This window comes from Rhinoraja longicauda, chromosome 31 (assembly GCF_053455715.1).
Source record: "Rhinoraja longicauda isolate Sanriku21f chromosome 31, sRhiLon1.1, whole genome shotgun sequence".
NCBI lineage: Eukaryota > Metazoa > Chordata > Chondrichthyes > Rajiformes > Arhynchobatidae > Rhinoraja > Rhinoraja longicauda.
Genome location: NC_135983.1, coordinates 22685535 through 22704354, shown reverse-complemented (window position 1 = coordinate 22704354; position 18820 = coordinate 22685535). Strand labels below are relative to the sequence as shown.

Below are 18820 nucleotides of genomic sequence, written 5' to 3'. Positions count from 1 at the left end.
AACGTCACCCATTCCTTCTCTCCGGAGATGCTGCCTGACCCGCTGAGTTACTTCAGCGTTTTTGTGTCTATCTTCGGTGTAAACCAGCATCTGCTGTTCCTCCCTCGGCAGCTTGCAAATGGCCAGGCGCAGTTGGGGGTTGGTGGTGACAACCCAGAGAGTTGTCAATCTGTGGAACCCACCCAGAGAGTTGTGAATCTGTGGAATTCTCTGCCACAGAAGGGGAGGCAAATTCATTGGATGTTTTCAAGAGAGAGTTAGATTTAGCTCTTCGGGCTAAAGGAATCAAGGGATATGGGGAAGAAAGCAGGAACGGAGTACTGATTTTAGATGATCTGCCATGGCTCGAAGGGCCGAATGGTCTACTCCTGCACCTATTGACTATTGTCTATTGTTGGGGGAGTCCAGAACAAGGGGTCACAGTTTAAGAATAAGGGGTAGGCCATTTAGAACTGAGATGAGAAAAAACTTTTTCAGTCAGAGAGTTGTGAATCTGTGGAATTCTCTGCCTCAGAAGGCAGTGGAGGCCAATTCTCTGAATGCATTCAAGAGAGAGCTGGATAGAGCTCTTAAGGATAGCGGAGTCAGGGGGTATGGGGAGAAGGCAGGAACGGGGTACTGATTGAGAATGATCAGCCATGATCACATTGAATGGTGGTGCTGGCTCGAAGGGCCGAATGGCCTCCTCCTGCACCTATTGTCTATTGTCTATTGTCTATTGATATGGAGAAAAAGCAGGAACGAGATCAGCCATGGCTCGAAGGGCCGAATGGCCTCCTCCTGCACCTGTTGTCTATTGTCTATTGTCTATTGATATGGAGAAAAAGCAGGAACGGGATCAGCCATGGCTCGAAGGGCCGAATGGCCTCCTCCTGCACCTGTTGTCTATTGTCTATTGACTATTGATATGGAGAAAAAGCAGGAACGGGATCAGCCATGGCTCGAAGGGCCGAATGGCCTCCTCCTGCACCTCATTTTCTTTGTTTCCATGTTTCTAAATGTGCTGGACACAGGCAGCACTTCGTGCAGGGCAAATGTCAGATGTGTTCATGAATGTGCGATCCCACCCCATCTAGTCTCTCGGCCGCCGACCAGTCTGACGCTTCTTTCTGGCGCATGTTTGTTTTCACATCAGATTCTTGTGTTCCCCGGGTTTTGTTTTGATACTGTTTGAAAGAATGTCCCGGGGTCGGCCAGCGTGCACGGCCTTTTTCCCTGGAGCCTCGCGGAGGATTTCGCTTGGAGCGGGCGGCCACAGTCAGAGGCAGGAGACAGGCGCAGTCCCCGGGGAGGTAACAGCAGGATTAAATTGCCTTCAAACAGTCATCTAAAGAGTCCAAGAGCACGTCGAGCTACGGCAAACTTGCACCAAAACATTGCACTGGATCTGGAACATGTTGAATAGTTCATTGTAGGAACATAACTGCAGATGCTGGTTAAAATCGAAGGTAGACACAAAATGCTGGAGTAACTCAGCGGGTCTGGCAGCATCTCGGGAGAGAAGGAATGGGTGACGTTTCGGGTCGAGACCCTTCTTCAGACTCTCCTTTCATGTCTCCCATACCTTCTCTCCCGAGATGCTGCATGACCCGCTGAGTTACTCCAGCATTTTGAATAGTTCATAGCTCCCGTTTTATAAAAATCCTGCAAAGACGCTATAAACTTTGCAAAAACAATCGGCAGGAATGAAAATACTGTAACAACCTAGAAAAGAAGAGCCTGCTAGGAGTCTTAATAGGAGTCTTTAAGATGATGAGGATAGACATAGGAACAGAGTTTATCCTTATGGAGATTCTAGAATTAAATTCCAGTTTAATATCAGTGATAATAGATATTATCAGGAATAATATTGATATTTTCTCGATGGAAAATGTTGTCTCAACCTCTCTGCCAAGAGCGATATGCATGTGGAATTCCATCCTTCATGTTTAAGCAGGAGTCAGATAAAGACAAGAGAGAGAAAGGAGACCAAAGATCTAGTAATGGGGTGAGATGAATTATTAGGGTCAAGGATGTTTGTGTGGTGGAGAATACCAGCATGATTAGCTGGGCCAAGTGGCCTGTTCCTATCCGATGCACTCCGTGTAGTTGATCACTGATAGTTCAGGGCACTATTATTGTGGTCTTTGTATGTGTACCTGCAGTATGTGTGTGTATAAGTATATGTATATATATATAAATATATATAGGAAGAACTGCAGATGCCGGTTTAAACTGAAGATACTCACAAAAAGCTGGAGTAACTCAGCGGGTCAGGCAGCATCTCTGGAGAGAAGGAATGGATGACGTTTCGGGTCGAGACCCTTCTTCAGACTGGATAGATAGACAGATAGACAGATAGATAGGTAGGTAGGTAGCTAGACAGACAGACAGACAGACAGACAGACAGACAGACAGACAGACAGACAGACAGACAGACAGACAGACAGACAGACAGACAGACAGACAGACAGACAGACAGACAGATAGACAGACAGACAGACAGACAGACAGACAGACAGATAGATAGAGTGTATTTGTGTGTATGTATGTATGTATAATGTGTGTATATGTATATAGACACACACTGAACTTTTTTATCTCGTTTATTTTATTGTTTATAGTGTGCTATGTTTACCTATTCTGTTGTGCTGCTGCAAGTAGAGAATGTAATTGTTCTATCTGGGGCCCATGACAATAAAACACACTTGACTCTTGAAATGACTCCATTCGTTTCCGTCCTCGCCGGCCGGTCGTTGGCTGTGATTTGCGCTCACAACTCGGCCTGTCTCTGTGGGCCGGGGAGGGACTGAGCCTGACCGATACCCCTGCCACGGCCTCTCCCCCCCTTCCCCCCCCCCCCCCCCCCCCCCAGACCCCTGAGCAGGTGCAGCTCCTGGCATCGTTAATGTTTAGTTCCCATCTTCTGCCGTCGCTCCTCCTCGCCCTTTTGTGTCGGCCGGTCTCGCGGCACGGAGAGCACAAAAGCCCACCGAGGGTCGAAGTGGGGGGAGGGGGGGGGGGGAGGGGGGGATCCCCTCCTCTGTTTGATGGGGGGGGGGGCTGAAGATGGATGGGGGCCCTTTGCTGCCTGATGTTGCCACAGCCACTGTATGGCAAGAGGGAGGCAGTGATGATTAACCCCGGGGAATGGGGAGAAGGGGGGGGGGGGGAAGTGGATGTAAAGACATCCATCCGTCCTTGTCAGGGTCAATTCATTAGTCAGCGTTCGATGACATGGCGAGTATGGGAAATGCAGGCCGGTTAAAAGAGTTGCCCTCAGCGCCCATAACACAGGAGCTCCCTGCACAAAGGGAGAGGGTCTTTTGCAGCTTTGACCGGTGATGACCTCCTCCCCCAACCGACCCCCACCCCCCCCCTCCCCCCTCCCCCCTCCCGCTCCGTCACTTTATACAGCGACAGAAATGGCAGATCATTAGTAGGGGAGGGGAATTGCTCCTCAATCAGTATCTGACTCTGAGACAGCTGAGTGATGTCAACAGGAACCAACCTCATATCCCATCAAGTCAAGTCAAGTCAAGTTTATTTGTCACATACACATACACGATGTGCAGTGAAATGAAAGTGGCAATGCCTGCGAATTGTGCAAAAAAAGAATTACAGTTACAGCATATAAATAAAGTTAATAAGTTACTATAGTGCACCTGCCAACTTGAGTGAACAGATTTGGACAAACCCCCCCCCCCATGAGAGGAATAGTGCAGGAAGGAACTGCAGATGCTGGTTTAAACTGAAGATAGACACAAAAAAAGCTGGAGTAACTCAGCGGGACAGGCAGCATCTCTGGAGAGAAGGAATGGGTGACGTATCGGGTCTGAGGTCAGGTCTCATTCCTATTCAGAGATGCTGCCTGTCCCGCTGAGTTACCTCAGCATTTTACGCCTATCTTCGGACAAACATTTAAGGTTAGGGGGTGGGAGGGGAAGATTTAATAGGAACCTGAGGGGTAAGGGAGGATGTTTGTGATTCCACAACCTGGCAGTGCCTGCGTTTAGAAATTCTCCTCCTTCTGCTCAATTCTTTTGTGACTCAACCTCTCCACGTCTTTGTGACCCTAACCCCCCCCCCCCCCCCCTGAGATCTCTGAACTCCTCCAACACCGGCCCCTAATTTTCATCACCACATCATTAGCAGCTGAGCCTTCAGGCTTCGTCTCCTTAACCTTTCGGCCTTGCTATTTCCCTCTCTGCCTTTTCAAACCGGCCTTTTTCACCAAGCTTTCGCTAGACGAGTGTAATAACTCCTTCCCTATCTTGGTGACAGTTTTTTTGTATGGTTAAGCCCTTCTGAAGGGCCCTAGGACACTTTGTCGAGGTTGCCAACTGTCCCGTATTAGCCGGGACATCCCGTATTTTGAGCTAAATTGGTTTGTCCCGTACGGGACCGCCCTTGTCCCGTATTAGTACGGTTGCCAACTTCCTCACTCCCAAATAAGGGACAGAGGGTGACGTCACCTTGTCCTGTATTTGGGAGTGAGGAAGTTGGCAACGCTAGCCGAAGTGTACTCAGGCGGCACAGTGGCGCAGGGGTAGAGTTGCTGCCTTACAGCGCCAGGGACCCGGGTTCAATAGACAATAGACAATAGGTGCAGGAGGGGGCCATTCAGCCCTTCGTGCCAGCACCGCCATTCAATGTGATCCTGGCTGATCATTCTCAATCAGTACCCCGTTCCTGCCTTCTCCCTATATCCCCTGACTCCACTATCCTTAAGAGTTCGATCCCGACTACGGGTACTTGTCTGTACAGAGTTTGTACGTTCTCCCCGTGACCCTGTGGGTTTTCTCCGGGAGCTCCGGTTTCCTCCCACATTCCAAAGACGTACAGGCTGGTAGGCTAACTGGCTTCGATAAAAATGGTAAATTGTCCCTTGTGTGTGTGGGATAGTGGCAGTGTACGGGGATCGCTGGTCAGCACGGGCTCGATGGGCCGAAGGGCCTATTTCTGTGCCGTATCTCCAAACTAAACTAAAACAAGCTTTATAAAATCATAGGGTAGACAGTCAGAACCTTTCTCCCAGAGTGGAAATGTCAAAGACTAGCGGGCTAGGCTTGAAGGTGAGAGGGGCAAAGTTTAAAGGAGATTTGCAAGGTACATTTTTTTACACAGAGGGTGGTACGTGCCTGGAATATGCTGTCTGGGATGGTGTTGGAGGCAGTTACTATAGTGGTGTTTAAGAGACTTTTAGATAGGTGCATGGATATGCAGGGAATGGAGGGGTATGGATTAAGTGCAGCCAGAGTCATTATTTTAACTTGGTATCATGTTCAGCACAGATATTGTGGGCCAGAGGGCTTCCTGTTCTGTTCTATTCTATGTTCTATATTGAAGGGGCTACATATTTACATATATATTTCCCCCTCTGAAAGAAGCTGCCTCCAACATATTGGAAAGTCATTTAGAAGGATCACTTCTTGGGGTTGGTCCCTTTAATCCATTCTGCACTGCAAACGAAGATAGGCACAAAATGCTGGAGTAACTCAGCGGGTCAGGCAGCATCTCTGGAGAAAAGGAATAGGTGACGTTTCGTGTCGAGACCCTTCTTCAGACCAGAAATGCCACCTATTCGTATAAAGAAGGAACCGCAGATGCTGGTTTGTACCGAAGATAGACACAAAATGCCGGAGTCACTTACGCCTTCTCTCCAGAGATGCTGCCTGACCCACTGAGTCACCTCATATTTTGTGTCTTTCTCCTGTGTAAACCAGCATCTGCAGTTCCTCCCTTCACATTCTGTGCTGCACATGTATTGGTACTGACAGAGGAACACACAGGGCTGCACGGTGGCGCAGGGGGTAGAGTTGCTGCTTTAAAGCACTTTCAGCGCCAGAGACCCGGGTTCGATCCCGGCTACGGGCGCTGTCTGTACGGAGTTTGTACGTTCTCCCCGTGACCCGCGTGGGTTTTCTCCGACATCTTCGGGTTCCCCCCACACTCCAAAGACGTACAGGTTATGTAGGTTTTTAAAAATATATTATTTTTATTGCTTTTTCAAATAACATACAAAAACATTTAACATAACATAAAATAACATAACATAACATGGCACATCAACAGCAAGGTCACTTTTAGGCACCTAAAGGTACTTTAAATATAAAGGAAGTAAGGCACATTTCTGCTGTAGTACATGCTTATATATATATATATATATATATATATATATATATATATATATAAACTGCTCCCACCTTTAATAACCTAACCAGACAATAATCACAATGAAAATAAAGACAGTCAGCAGTTCACCACAAGGCCTCAGTAAAATCTTTCCCCTCCAGAAATTTCATAAACGAGCCCCAAATCTTTTCAAAAATGTCGTATTTCCCCTTAACTATATATGTAAGTTTCTCCAAAGCAAGACTGCAGTAATCCATCAACGCAACTTTGCTTGACAGGTTTGTAGGTTAATTGGCTTGATGTAAATGCAAATCGTCCCTAGTGTGTGTAGGATAGTGTTAATGTGCGGGGATCGCTGGTCGGCGCGGACTCGATGGGCCGAAGGGCCTGTAGCTCTAAACTAAACTAGACTAAAACTAAACACAGGGTGTAAAGTGAATCACAGGGGAATGAATCACTCCGTTGAACTGCATGGTTCTGCCTGGGTTCATAGTTTCCACCGGTGGATGAATCTGATTCGACCCTGTGATCCTGAGTCCGTGCTGGCACAAGACCGGTGCCACTGTCTGCCAGCTGACGACATGTGGACTCTCTGAGACAGTCGCTGAACGGAAAGAGTCATCGCTGCCAGTTTCCTATTAAAAGTTTCCTGTCTGCTGCTCACTTCGAACACCGCAAGAAAGGGAAGTTCGCTGAAAGAGTAAAAGAGTCTTTGCGATCGGTTTGCCCTGTGTGAATCGGCTTGCTGTCGGGTGCGAGGTCGGAGTGGAACATGCATGCTTGCGGGGAGGAAAAGATGAACTGAAAGGGTGAGTGGGAGGGATGGTGTTGGCCCTGACTGGGTGGCAGCAGCCTGCTGTCTGAGACTGAGGTTGTGGGTTACACTGAATGTCTACACTGAAAATAGACACAAGATGCTGGAGTAACTCAACGGGTCAGGCAGCATCTCTGGAGAGAAGGAATGGGTGACGTTTCGGGTCGAGACCCCCCCTCAGATCTGCAGAGGCCAAGTCATTTGGGTATTCTTTAGGTGGAAATTAACAGATACTTGATTAGACAATAGGTGCAGGAGTAGGCCATTCGGCCCTTCGAGCCAGCACCACCATTCAATGTGATCATGGCTGATCATTCTCAATCAGTACCCCGTTCCTGCCTTCTCCCCATACCCCCTGACTCCGCTATCCTTAAGAGCTCTATCTAGCTCTCTCTTGAATTAGTACGGGTGTCAGATGTTATGGGGAGAGGCTGGAGAATGGGGTTGAGAGGGAAAGATAGACCAGCCATGATTGAGTGGCGGAGTAGACTTGATGGGCCGAATGGCCTAATTCTGCTCCTTGAACTTATGAACTTATGAAGTTAGGAACTAGCTCTGTTACTGTTCCCACAGATGCGGGCTGGCCTGCAGAGCATTTCCAACATTGTCTGTTTTTGCCAACTAATCAATGTTGATTACTAGTCTGTGACTATTCTCAACATTATCACCGACATTACTGGTTTTATTGTGTCATCTGCCAACTGATTATTCATACCACCTACAGACAACACAAGGTTCCTCAAGGGAAAAATAATATACAAGTGTGAGGCAAGTGTAAAGCAAGATGGTCAGATCTCAGAGTCAGCTTATTCCAGTCAGGGTAAGATGCAAAGATGGCGAGATTAGATTAGAGAACCTTGGCTGGCAAAGGAAATTGTCAGAAATAAGTTTAGTCAGAAATAAGAAGGAAGCTTGTGTCAGGTGTTGGCCTTTGGTATCGAGCGAGTCCTTTGAGGTTTGCGGAGGGTGTATGAGAAAATTTAAGAAAGACATTAAGAGAGCAAAAAGAGGATATGAAATGGCCATGGTAAGAAGGAAAAAGGAAAATCCCCAAACCTTTTATACTATATTTCAAGCAAGGGATTAGCTGGAGAAAGAGTAAGCCCCCTTAGTGGTCAAATGGGTGATGGGCAGCACAGCAGCGCAGCGGTAGAGTTACTGTCTTAGAGCACCAGGGACCCGGGTTCGATCCTGACCACAGGTGCTGTCTGTACGGAGTTTGTACGTTCTCCCCGTAACCTCGTGGGTTTTCTCCGGGTGCCTCAGTTTCCTTCCACACTCCAAAGACGTGCAGGTTGGTAGTGTAGGGACATACGGATTGGCCAGGTAGTCTAGAACCCTCGGATTGGTTTACGGATCACGTGGTGCGGGAGTGCGAGGTATTTGAGGGTCTGGCGCCAAACTCGGGTTAGAGATTAGATTATCGAGCGAAGTTAGTGTGTGTCCAAAGGTAAGTGCGTTGCGTTTGTCACGGGTTTTATCGACAATAAAGTCTTTGGATAATATCGCTCGTTTGGACTCACTACATTGGTGACCTCGACGTGATTGGCTTGGTATAAATGTAAATCGTCCTGAGTGTGTGTAGGATAGTGTTAGTGTGCGGGGATCGCTGGTCGGCGCGGACTCAGTGGGCCGAAGGGCCTGTTTCCGCGCTGTATCTCTCAAGCCTAAAGTGCAAAGCAAGTGTGGAGCCTGGGGAAATGGTCTGGATCCTGAATGAATATTTCTCATTGGTATTCAGCAGGGGGAAGGATGTGAAGGTGGGAAGATTAGGGAAGGGCATGCAGATATTCTGGAACATATCCAAGTCAGGAAGGAAGAAATGTTGGAGACATTAAGATGGGCAAATGCCCCGGGCCAGACAGGATTTACACCAGGATGTCATGTGAAGGAATGGAGGAGCTTGCTGAAGCGAGGACAGAGATTTTTCCTTTCAAAAGGGGCAGTGGGCATGAAAGGGCATAAAGTGCCCCCTCAGCACTGCCACTCTGTGACAGTGCGGCACTGCCCCAGTACTGCCCCTCTGTGACAGTGCGGAACTCCCTCAGTACTGCCCCTCTGTGACAGTGCGGCACTCCCTCAGTACTGCCCCTCTGTGACAGTGCGGAACTCCCTCAGCACTGCCCCTCTGTGACAGTGCAGCACTGCCCCAGTACTGCCCCTCTGTGACAGTGCGGCACTCCCTCACTACTGCCCCTCTGTGACAGTGCAGCACTGCCCCAGTACTGCCCCTCTGTGACAGTGTGGCACTCCCTCAGCACTGCCACTCTGTGACAGTGCAGCACTGCCCCAGTACTGCCCCTCTGTGACAGTGCGGAACTCCCTCAGCACTGCCCCTCTGTGACAGTGCGGCACTCCCTCAGTATGAACCAATGACCTTCTGACTCTGAGGGCACAGTGTTACTTATTGAGCCATGACCCTCAGAAACAATCTCTCTGTGTGATGCACTTTTCAGGAACATTATAACGCCCAGGACACAAGGTTGGAAGGTAGACACAAAATGGTGGAGTAACTCAGCGGGTCAGGCAGCATCTCTGGAATTAAAGGAACGGGTGACGTTTCATGACTGAAGTCTGAAGAAGGGCCTCGACCCGATACGTCACCAATACCTGTTCTCCAGAGTTGCTGCCTGCCTGACCCGCTGAGTTACTCCAGCTTTTTGTGTCTACATTGGGGGAAGAGTCCTGGCCTGTCAGCCAAGTGAGAATCAGATTCACTTGCTATGCCTGGATAGTTGAGCCATAAATCAGGGAGACAAAGTGATGGCGGCGTGAGTGGGCAGAAAGTGAGGAGGGTGGTGGGGTGGGTGGGGGGTGGGGGGAGATGAAATCCTGAATATTAAGCGCACAGACAGGGAATGGGTTTGAAATCCTTAAACTCCGTCTGTCAGGGGCTGAAAAGGAAAGAACTTCCCAGTACAAAACCCATCATTGTTCCTTCAATATATGTGAAATTAAAAACAAAACTGGGAGTTTCCTTTCTGGGTTGAGGGATGGTCTGTTCGTCACTGCACCAGTCCCCGGGGTCAGTGAGGAGATTAATGGCTCACTTAGCCCTTGTAAAAAGGAGATGGGGGGGGGGGGGGGGGGGGGAGCAGCAGGGAACCTGTGAATGGAACTCAACCTGCAACTCAAACAAACGCGAACGCTCTTGCTCAGAACAAACAGAGCGACATTGATTGAAACGTTCCCCCAGCTCATTGCTCCACATTCGCTGGCTCCACAGCACCAACTTGCTCTAATCCAGACCTTTAACGTCGTGAAACATCCCAAGAGACTTCCACAAGACTGCCAAGGCACCAAGCAGGCAGGAAGGGACTGCAGATGCTGGTTTAAACCGAAGATAGCTGGAGTAACTCAGAGGGGCAAGCTGCATCTCTGGAGAGAAGGAATGGGTGATGTTTCAGGTCGAGTCTGAAGAAGGGTCTCGACCCGAAACGTCACCCATTCCTACTCTCCAGAGGTGCTGCCTGTCCCCACTGAGTTACTTCAGCTTTTTGTATCAAGGCACTGAATTGGACATCGACCCAGCTGCGGAGATATTAAGGGAGGTGACCCTAACTTGAAAGGCTCTATCTAGATATTGATTTTAATGCCCTTGGGTTGTGCCAAAATACTTTGGCATTGTGGCCACTCATGTGATAGAGGAAACAGGAGCCAACATGCTTAGCCGACACGTACAAGGAATGACAAAACCAGCTACATTTCTGGTTTGAGTGAATGGGTAGTTATGTATTTTGAACGTTTCTTGCAGCACAGAAAGAGGCCATTCTGCCCATCGAGTCTATCTCAACGAAACACCGGTGAACGGAGGTGCCTACTTGATAACCCCAATGATATCCTTGCATCTACAGGATTAGTGGGGTTTTTTAAGAACTAGTTAATATGCAGGAAAACCCAAGCAGTCCTGGGGAGAACGTACAAACTCTGTTGTACAGTTAGCACCCGTAGTCAGGATCGAACCCGGGTCTCCAGTGCTGGCAGGCAGCCACCGTGCCACCCCTTGCGCTGAGAGTGAACATAGTTTCTTGGCTAACATATTATCCCAGAAACAGCATCTCCAAATGGTACAGCACTCCTTCAGAGTTGCACAGGGGACATCATCCGAGACGTTTGTGCTGGAATCTCAAGATGTGGGGCTTGAAACTGTGTTGTGACTCCCAACCACGGCGGTGAGTTTGTCAAAGGAGTCATGGTGCAAATAGCAAGGCTGGCAAGGGAGGAGTGGTGGAATTAGTGTGAGGCCATGGGGGCAGAGGTGGAGAGACAGGGTGGCTCAGCGGTAGAGTTGCTGCCCTACAGCGCTTGCAGCGCCGGAGACCCGGGTTCGATCCCGACTACGGCGTTGTCTGTACGGAGTTTGTACGTTCTTCCTGTGACAGTGAGGGTTTTCTCCGAGATCTTCTGTTTCCTCCCACACTTCAAAGACGTTCAGGTTTGTAGGTGAAATTGGCTTGGTATAAGTGTAAATTGTCCCTAGTGTGTGTAGGATAGTGTTAATATGCAGGGATCGCTTGTCGGTGCGGACTCGATGGGCCAAAGGGCCCGTTTCCGCGCTGTATCTCTAAACTTAACTTAACAACTTAACGTAACTTAGCTTAACTTAACTTAGCTTAACTTAACATAACTTAACTTAATGGGCGGCACGGTAGCGCAGCGGTAGAGTTGCTGCTTTACAGCGAATGCAGCGCCGGACCGCCGGACACTCAGGTTCGATCCTGACTACGGGTGCTGCACTGTAAGGAGTTTGTACGTTCTCCCCGTGACCTGCGTGGGTTTTCTCCGAGATCTTCGGTTTCCTCCCACACTCCAAAGACGTACAGGTGTATGTAGGTTAATTGACTGGGTAAATGTTTTTAAAAAATTGTCCCTAGTGGGTGTAGGATAATGTTAATGTGCTGGGATCACTGGGCGGCACGGACTTGGTGGGCCGAAAAGGCCTGTTTCCGGCTGTATATATATGATATGATATGATTAACTAAACATCACAATGCTGCAGGGTTGGAGGGGATTGTCATTAGATCACAAGGAAAAGGAGTAGAATCAGGCCATTCAGCCCATCAAGTCTGCAACGCCGTTCAATCATGTGTAGGAAAAAAACTGCAGATGCTGATTAAAATCGAAGGTAGACACACAATGCTGGAGTAACTCAGTGGGTCAGGCAGCATCTCTGGAGAGAAGGAATGGGTGACGTTTCGGATCAAGACCCTTCATCAGACTGAAGAAGGGTCTCGACCCGAACCGTCACCCATTCCTTCTCTCCAGAGATGCTGCCTGACCCGCTGAGTTACTCCAGCAATGTGTGCCTGCCATTCAATCATGGCTGATCAATCTCTCCCCCCTAACTCCATTCTCCTGCCTTCTCCCCATAACCTCTGAAACTTATATTTATCAAGAACTGAAGCTTGACCAAGATCATAGATGGTAGTAGTGGAGAGTCTGAGAGTTAAGGTGTGGCTGGACCACTGTCGGCTAGCAGGCAATGGTTGATGGGTGGGTAGGACTTGGTACAAGTTAAGACAGGAGCAGCAGTCATTTTGAAATGCTGTGGTTTTTGCAGAGTGGGTACAATCTGGTCCTGTGCAGTCACCAACAGTCATTTATAAACCTCAAATACTTCGATGAAGTACTTTTGACGATGCCGATTAAATTGTGAAGTGACTTTGTGACTACAATTGTTCAGTTACTAGTCACGTTATTGACATTCCCACCATACTCTCCCTCTCTCCCTCCCACTCTCATGATCTTCAATCTCTCCCCACTCTCTCTCTCTCTCTCTCTCTCTCTCTCTCTCTCTCTCTCTCTCTCTGCCTTGCTCTCTATCTCATGGTCTTTACTCTCTCTACCATTCTCTCTGCCTTACACTCTCCTTCTCTCTGTCTCTTGTCTTATTACCTCATGATTCTCTCTCTCTCTCTCTCTCTCTCTCTCTCTCTCTCTCTCTCTCTCTCTCTCTCTCTCTCTCTCTCTCTCTCTCTCTCTCTCTCTCTCTCTCTCTCTCTCTCTCTCTCTCTCTCTCTCTCTCTCTCTCTCTCTCTCTCTCTCTCTCCCCCTCTCTCCCTCTCTCTCTCTCTCCCCCCCCCCCCCCCCCCTTGTACCAGATCTATTTCAGGGTTGAGTCACTACTGGGTTTGAGGTTGGGGGGTGTGGGGGGAGTGTGGGAGGTGAAGGGTGTGAACTGGTGCGGAGTGGTGCAGTGGTAGCGTGCTGGCTCGAAGGGCCGCTGAGCCACCGTGCTGCCCTCAGTGTGCGGGCTTGGGCCTGGGTTGGTCAGGGCTCTGAGATAGGCCTGACCTCCGGGTTCCGGGCCAGTGTAGGGAACCGAGGGAAGCTCGTTCTCAAGACCAGGTATTAAATCACAGCTGCCGACCCTGGGAATGACCCCTGACTCTGGCTCTGATTGCCTGACCTTGGAACTAACCTCAGACTTGTCCCAGCAACAATGAAACCACCCCCCCAACCTGGGAAGCAACCTTCAGACATGGTTAATGACCAAAGGACCATAAAACGAACTGCTAACCTGGAACTGACTGTGCTTGGAACCCATCGATTAGTGTTAGGGCATCAAAGGTTACAGGGAGAAGGCAGGAGAATGGAGTTGAGAGGGAAACATTGATCAGCCATGATCAAATGGGTGGGGCAGACACGATGGGCCGAATGGCCTAACTCTGCTCCTATGTCAATAGACAATAGACAACAGGTACAGGAGGAGGCCATTTGGCCCTTCGAGCCAGCATCGCCATTCAATGTGATCATGGCTGATCATTCTCAATCAGTACCCCATTCCTGCCTTCTCCCCATACCCCCTGACTCCACTATCCTTAAGAGCTCTATCTAGCTCTCTCTTGAATGCATTCAGAGAATTGGCCTCCACTGCCTTCTGAGGCAGAGAATTCCACAGATTCACAACTCTCTGACCGAAAAAGTTTTTCCTCATCTCCGTTCTAAATGGCCTACCCCTTATTCTTAAACTGTGGCCCCTTGTTCTGGACTCCCCCGACATTGGGAACATGTGTCCTGCCTCTAACGTGTCCAACCTCTTAATAATCTTATATGTTTCAATAAGATCCCCTCTCATCCTTCTAAATTCCAGTGTATACAAGCCTAGTCGCTCCAGTCTTTCAACATATGACAGTCCCGTCATTCCGGGAATTAACCTAGTAAACCTACGCTGCACGCCCTCAATAGCAAGGATATCCTTCCTCAAATTTGGAGACCAAAACTGCACACAGTACTCCAGGTGCGGTCTCACTAGGGCCCTGTACAACTGCACACAGTACTCCAGGTGCGGTCTCCCTAGGGCCCTGTACAACTGCACACAGTACTCCAGGTGCGGTCTCACTGGGGCCCTGTGCAACTGCACACAGTACTCCAGGTGCAGTCTCACTAGGGCCCTGTACAACTGCACACAGTACTCCAGGTGCGGTCTCCCTAGGGCCCTGTACAACTGCACACAGTACTCCAGGTGCGGTCTCACTAGGGCCCTGTACAACTGCACACAGTACTCCAGGTGCGGTCTCACTAGGGCCCTGTACAACTGCACACAGTACTCCAGGTGCGGTCTCACTAGGGCCCTGTACAACTGGGACAACAGATAGGCAACATCTCTGGAGAACACGAATAATGGATGGAAGTGGAGACAGACTCAGACTCAGGTCTCACAGAATTCAGAGAGAGGAGGAGAACTTCTTCAAAGTAGGCACACCTTGAGGAGATTGCACAGCGGAGAAGTAAAATGTCGAAACAAGGAACTGTAGATGCTTATTTACAGAAAAGGACAGAATGTCTCTGGAGAACTTTGTCCAGCCATCTGCCAATCAAACCCCCCTCTTCTCTATCCGCCTCTCATCTGGCATTGTCCTGTTCTAACCTCTCCTCTGACTTTCTCCCCCCTACTAAGGACCCAAAATGTCACCTATCCATGTTCCCTCGAGATGCTGCCTGACTCGCTGAGTTACTCCAGCACATTGCGTCCTTTATTTTGGGGTGCGTTGTGCTCGTCTCTGCGTTGGGAGGATTTGTGGCGTGTTCTGCTGGTTCCTATATTGAGTTTGAGGTGTGTTGTGCTGGTGACGGAATTGGGTTTGTGGTGTGTTGTGTTGGTGTCTCTGTACTGGGAGGGTTTGTGGTGTGTTGTGCTGGTGGCTGTACTGGGAGGGTTTGTGGTGTGTTGTGTTGGTGTCTCTGTACTCAGAGAGTTTGAGGTGTGTTCTGTTGGAGTCTGTACTGGGGGAGTTTGGGGTAATATTCTGCTGGCGTGTCTGTACTGGGAGGGTTTGAGCTGTGTTCTGTTGGTTCCTATGTTGGGTTTGAGGTGTTTTCTGCTGGTGTGTCTGTACTGGGAGGGTTTGGGGTAATATTCCGCTGGTGTGCCTGTACTGGGAGGGTTTGTGGTGTGTTCTGCTGGTTCCTATGTTGGGGTTGAGGTGTTTTCTGCTGGTGTGTCTGTACTGGGAGGTTTGGGGTAATATTTTGCTGGCGTCTGTACTGGGAGGGTCTGAACTGTGTTCAGCTTGTGTCTGTATTGGGTTTGAGCTGTGTTCTGCTGGTGTGTCTGTACTGGGAGGGTCTGAGCTGTGTTCTGCTGGAGCCTGTACTGGGAAGGTCTGAGCTGTGTTCTGCTGGTGTGCCTGTACTGGGAGGCTTTGAGCTGTATTCAGCTTGTGCCTGTATTGGGTCTGAGCTGTGTTCTGCTGGAGTCTGTACTGGGAGGGGTTGAGCTGTGTTCAGCTGGTCCCTGTGTTGGGTCTGGGCTGTGTTCTGCTGGACCCTGTACTGGGAGGGTCTGAGCTGTGTTCAGCTTGTTCTGTTGGGTTTGAGCTGTGTTCTGCTGGTGGAGCCTGTACTGGGAGGGTCTGAGCTGTGTCCTGCTGGTGTGTCTGTACTGGGAAGGTCTGAGCTATGCTCAGCTTGTCCCTGTGTTGGGAATGTGTTTGACGTGTGGTGTGGTCTGCTGGTCTCTGTATCCGGGGCGGCCGCTCTGGGGAGGGAACGGGAGTTGTAAATAATCGACCAACCAAAGAAAAACAACCCTCGCTCTCCCGGCGAGTTGAGGAACTCCTCTCTCTCTGTGTGTGTGTCCCTCTCTCTCTCTCTCTCTCTCCAGTCAATCAGCGTGTGACTGCTGGAGCCTGTTGGGATTTGTGTGGCCCGGCGCCGCTGTGCGGGACGAGGGAGGCTGGGATGTCCCGGAGCCCAACATGACAGCATCACCCCTCAGGTAAGGGAGGCTCCCTCTCCTACCGTCCGGTGGGTCGGGAGACAGTGGACCGCAGTGTTTTAGAGGGGAGACTGCTGTGTGTGTGTGTGTGTGGAGTGGGGCTGGGAGGGGGGGGGGGGGGGGGGGAGAGTGGGGCAAGGGGGGAGGGAGAGTGGGGCAAGGGGGGGGGGGGAGAGTGGGGCAAGGGGGGAGGGAGGGAGTGGGGCAAGGGGGGGAGGGAGTGGGGCAAGGGGGGAGGGAGTGGGGCAAGGGGGGAGGGAGTGGGGCAAGGGGGGGGGGAGAGTGGGGCAAGGGGGGGGGGAGGGAGTGGGGCAAGGGGGGAGGGAGGGAGGGAGGGAGGGAGTGGGGCAAGGGGGGAGGGAGTGGGGCAAGGGGGAGGAGAGTGGGGCAAGGGGGGAGGGAGGGAGGGAGTGGGGCAAGGGGGGGGAGTGGGGCAAGGGGGGGGAGTGGGGCAAGGGGGGGGGAGTGGGGCAAGGGGGGGGGGAGTGGGGCAAGGGGGGAGGGAGTGGGGCGAGGGGGGAGTGAGGGTGAGGGGGGAGTGAGGGTGAGGGGGGGAGTGAGGGTGAGGGGAGTGGGGCAGGGAGAGAGGGAGTGGGGCAAGGGGGAGTGGGGCAAGGGGGAGTGGGGCAAGGGGGGAGAGTGGGGCAAGGGGGGAGTGGGGCAAGGGGGAGAGTGGGGCAGGGAGAGAGGGAGTGGGGGAGGGAGGGAGTGGGGGGGGAGGGAGTGGAGGAGGGGGGCGAGGGAGGAAGGGGGGGAGGGAGGGAGTGGGGCAAGGAGGGAGTGGGGCAAGGGGGGAGAGTGGGAGGGAGGGTGAGGGGGTAAATCTCCCTCTCCCTGCCCCTGCTCCCCGCTGTTTGTGGCCACCGGGGGTGGGGTGGGGGGGGGGGGGGGTGTAGGGGGGGGGGGGGAGTTGCTGTTGCTGTCTGTCGGGTTTGTTCTATCTGCCCCTGTGTTGTAATTCTGAAATGTTCTGCGAGGTTTTTAAAAAACAAAATCTGGTCGTTGTGTTTGTGCCGATTGCTCAATCAGGACCTTTTCCGTGAAAGGCTGAACAAGTAACAAGCAACAAGCTGCCAGCTGCTGTTTGTTGTACAGGGGGGAGAGAGAGAGTGGGGGGGGGGGGGGGAGAGGGGGGGGGGAAGAGAGGTGGGGGGGGGGGAAGAGAGGTGGGGGGGGGGGGAAGAGAGGTGGGGGGGGGGGGGAAGAGAGGTGGGGGGGGGGAAGAGAGGGGGGAAGGAGGAGAGAGAGGGGGAGAGAGATAGGGGGGGGGAGAGGGGGGGAGGAGAGAGGAGGAGAGGAGAGAGAGGGGGGAGAGAGGGGGAGGAGAGAGAGGGGGGAGAGAGGGGGAGAGGAGAGAGAGGGGGAGAGGAGAGAGGGGGAGAGGAGAGAGGGGGGGGGGAGAGAGAGAGGGGGAGGAGAGAGGGGGGAGAGAGGGGGAGAGGAGAGAGGGGGGGAGGAGAGAGGGGGGAGAGAGATAGAGAGAGAGAGAGAGGGGGGGAGGAGAGAGGGGGGAGGAGAGAGAGGGGGAGAGGAGAGAGGGGGGAGGAGAGGGGGGGAGGAGAGAGGGGAGGAGAGAGGGGGGGAGGGAGAGAGAGAGGGGGGGAGGAGAGAGGGGGAAGGAGAGAGAGGGGGGGAGGAGAGAGAGAGAGAGGGGGGGAGAGGAGAGAGAGGGGGGGGGGAGAGAGAGGGGGGGGGGAGGAGAGAGGGGGGGGAGGAGAGAGAGGGGGGGAGATGGAACGAGAGAGACACAGAGGAAGAGGGAAGGTGAGAGAGGGAAGGAGAGAGAGATAGAGAGAGAGGGGGGATGGGGCTGCGCCTCCAGCGCCACACACGCCGCCTGAACTTTTAGTCTCATTATACACGTCTTTAGAGAACGCCCTTGGTCTATCACACACCTGGGTGTAAAAATAGATCATGCCTTCTTCTCCAAGTCTCTCTTTTCCACAGAGGGGTGGAGGTTTCTCCATTTGTTTTTAACAAGTTCTACACTTGAGGATGGGTCAAGAGAGAGAGAGAGAGAGAGAGAGAGATGTGTTAAACCAGAGAGCTCCATCATGTAGATTTTTTTAACTCTTTGCTTACAGCCTGAGACGTGTTTCCTTTATTGCTTGGGCTGGTTTGAGGGGAAACGTTTTGTGGTGATGGAATCGGTTCCTAAGTGAAATGAGCAGAATTGGGCCATTTAGGCCAATCGTCTATTCAGCCATTCAATAGACAATAGGTGCAGGAGGAGGCCATTCTGCCCTTCGAGCCAGCACCGCCATTCAATGCGATCATGGCGGATCATTCTCAATCAGTACCCCGTTCCTGCCTTCTCCCCATACCCCCTGACTCCGCTATCCTTAAGAGCTCTATCCAGCTCGTGGCTGATCTATGTTTCCCTCTCAACCCCATTCTCCTGCCTTCGCCCCATAACCACTGACACCTGTACAAATCAAGAATCTATCAATCTTCTCCTCAAAAATATCCATTGACTTGGCCTCCACTTTGGGTGTGTGGAGAGTTACTGCGGACAGTAGAATTTGAGTGGGGAGCACTAGTTGGTAGTAGACACAAAAAGCTGGAGTAACTCAGCAGGTCAGGCAGCATCTTCTCCCGAGATGCCGCCTGACCCACTGAGTTACTCCAGCTTTTTGTGTCTACCTTCGATTTAAACCAGCATCTGCAGTTTT

The 18820-nt window shown here is 51.2% G+C and overlaps 1 protein-coding gene across 1 annotated transcript in view; it reads left to right on the top strand.

Moving 5' to 3' along the window:
- Window positions 1-11084: 11084 nt before the first annotated feature.
- LOC144608210 (retinoic acid receptor RXR-alpha-A) overlaps window positions 11085-18820 on the top strand; it is a 129538-nt gene continuing 121802 nt past the window's right edge. Inside the window, exon 1 of the mRNA XM_078425766.1 lies at window positions 11085-11100. The gene's annotated coding sequence lies outside the window, so the exon portion shown is untranslated. The remainder of the gene's footprint in view (window positions 11101-18820) is intronic.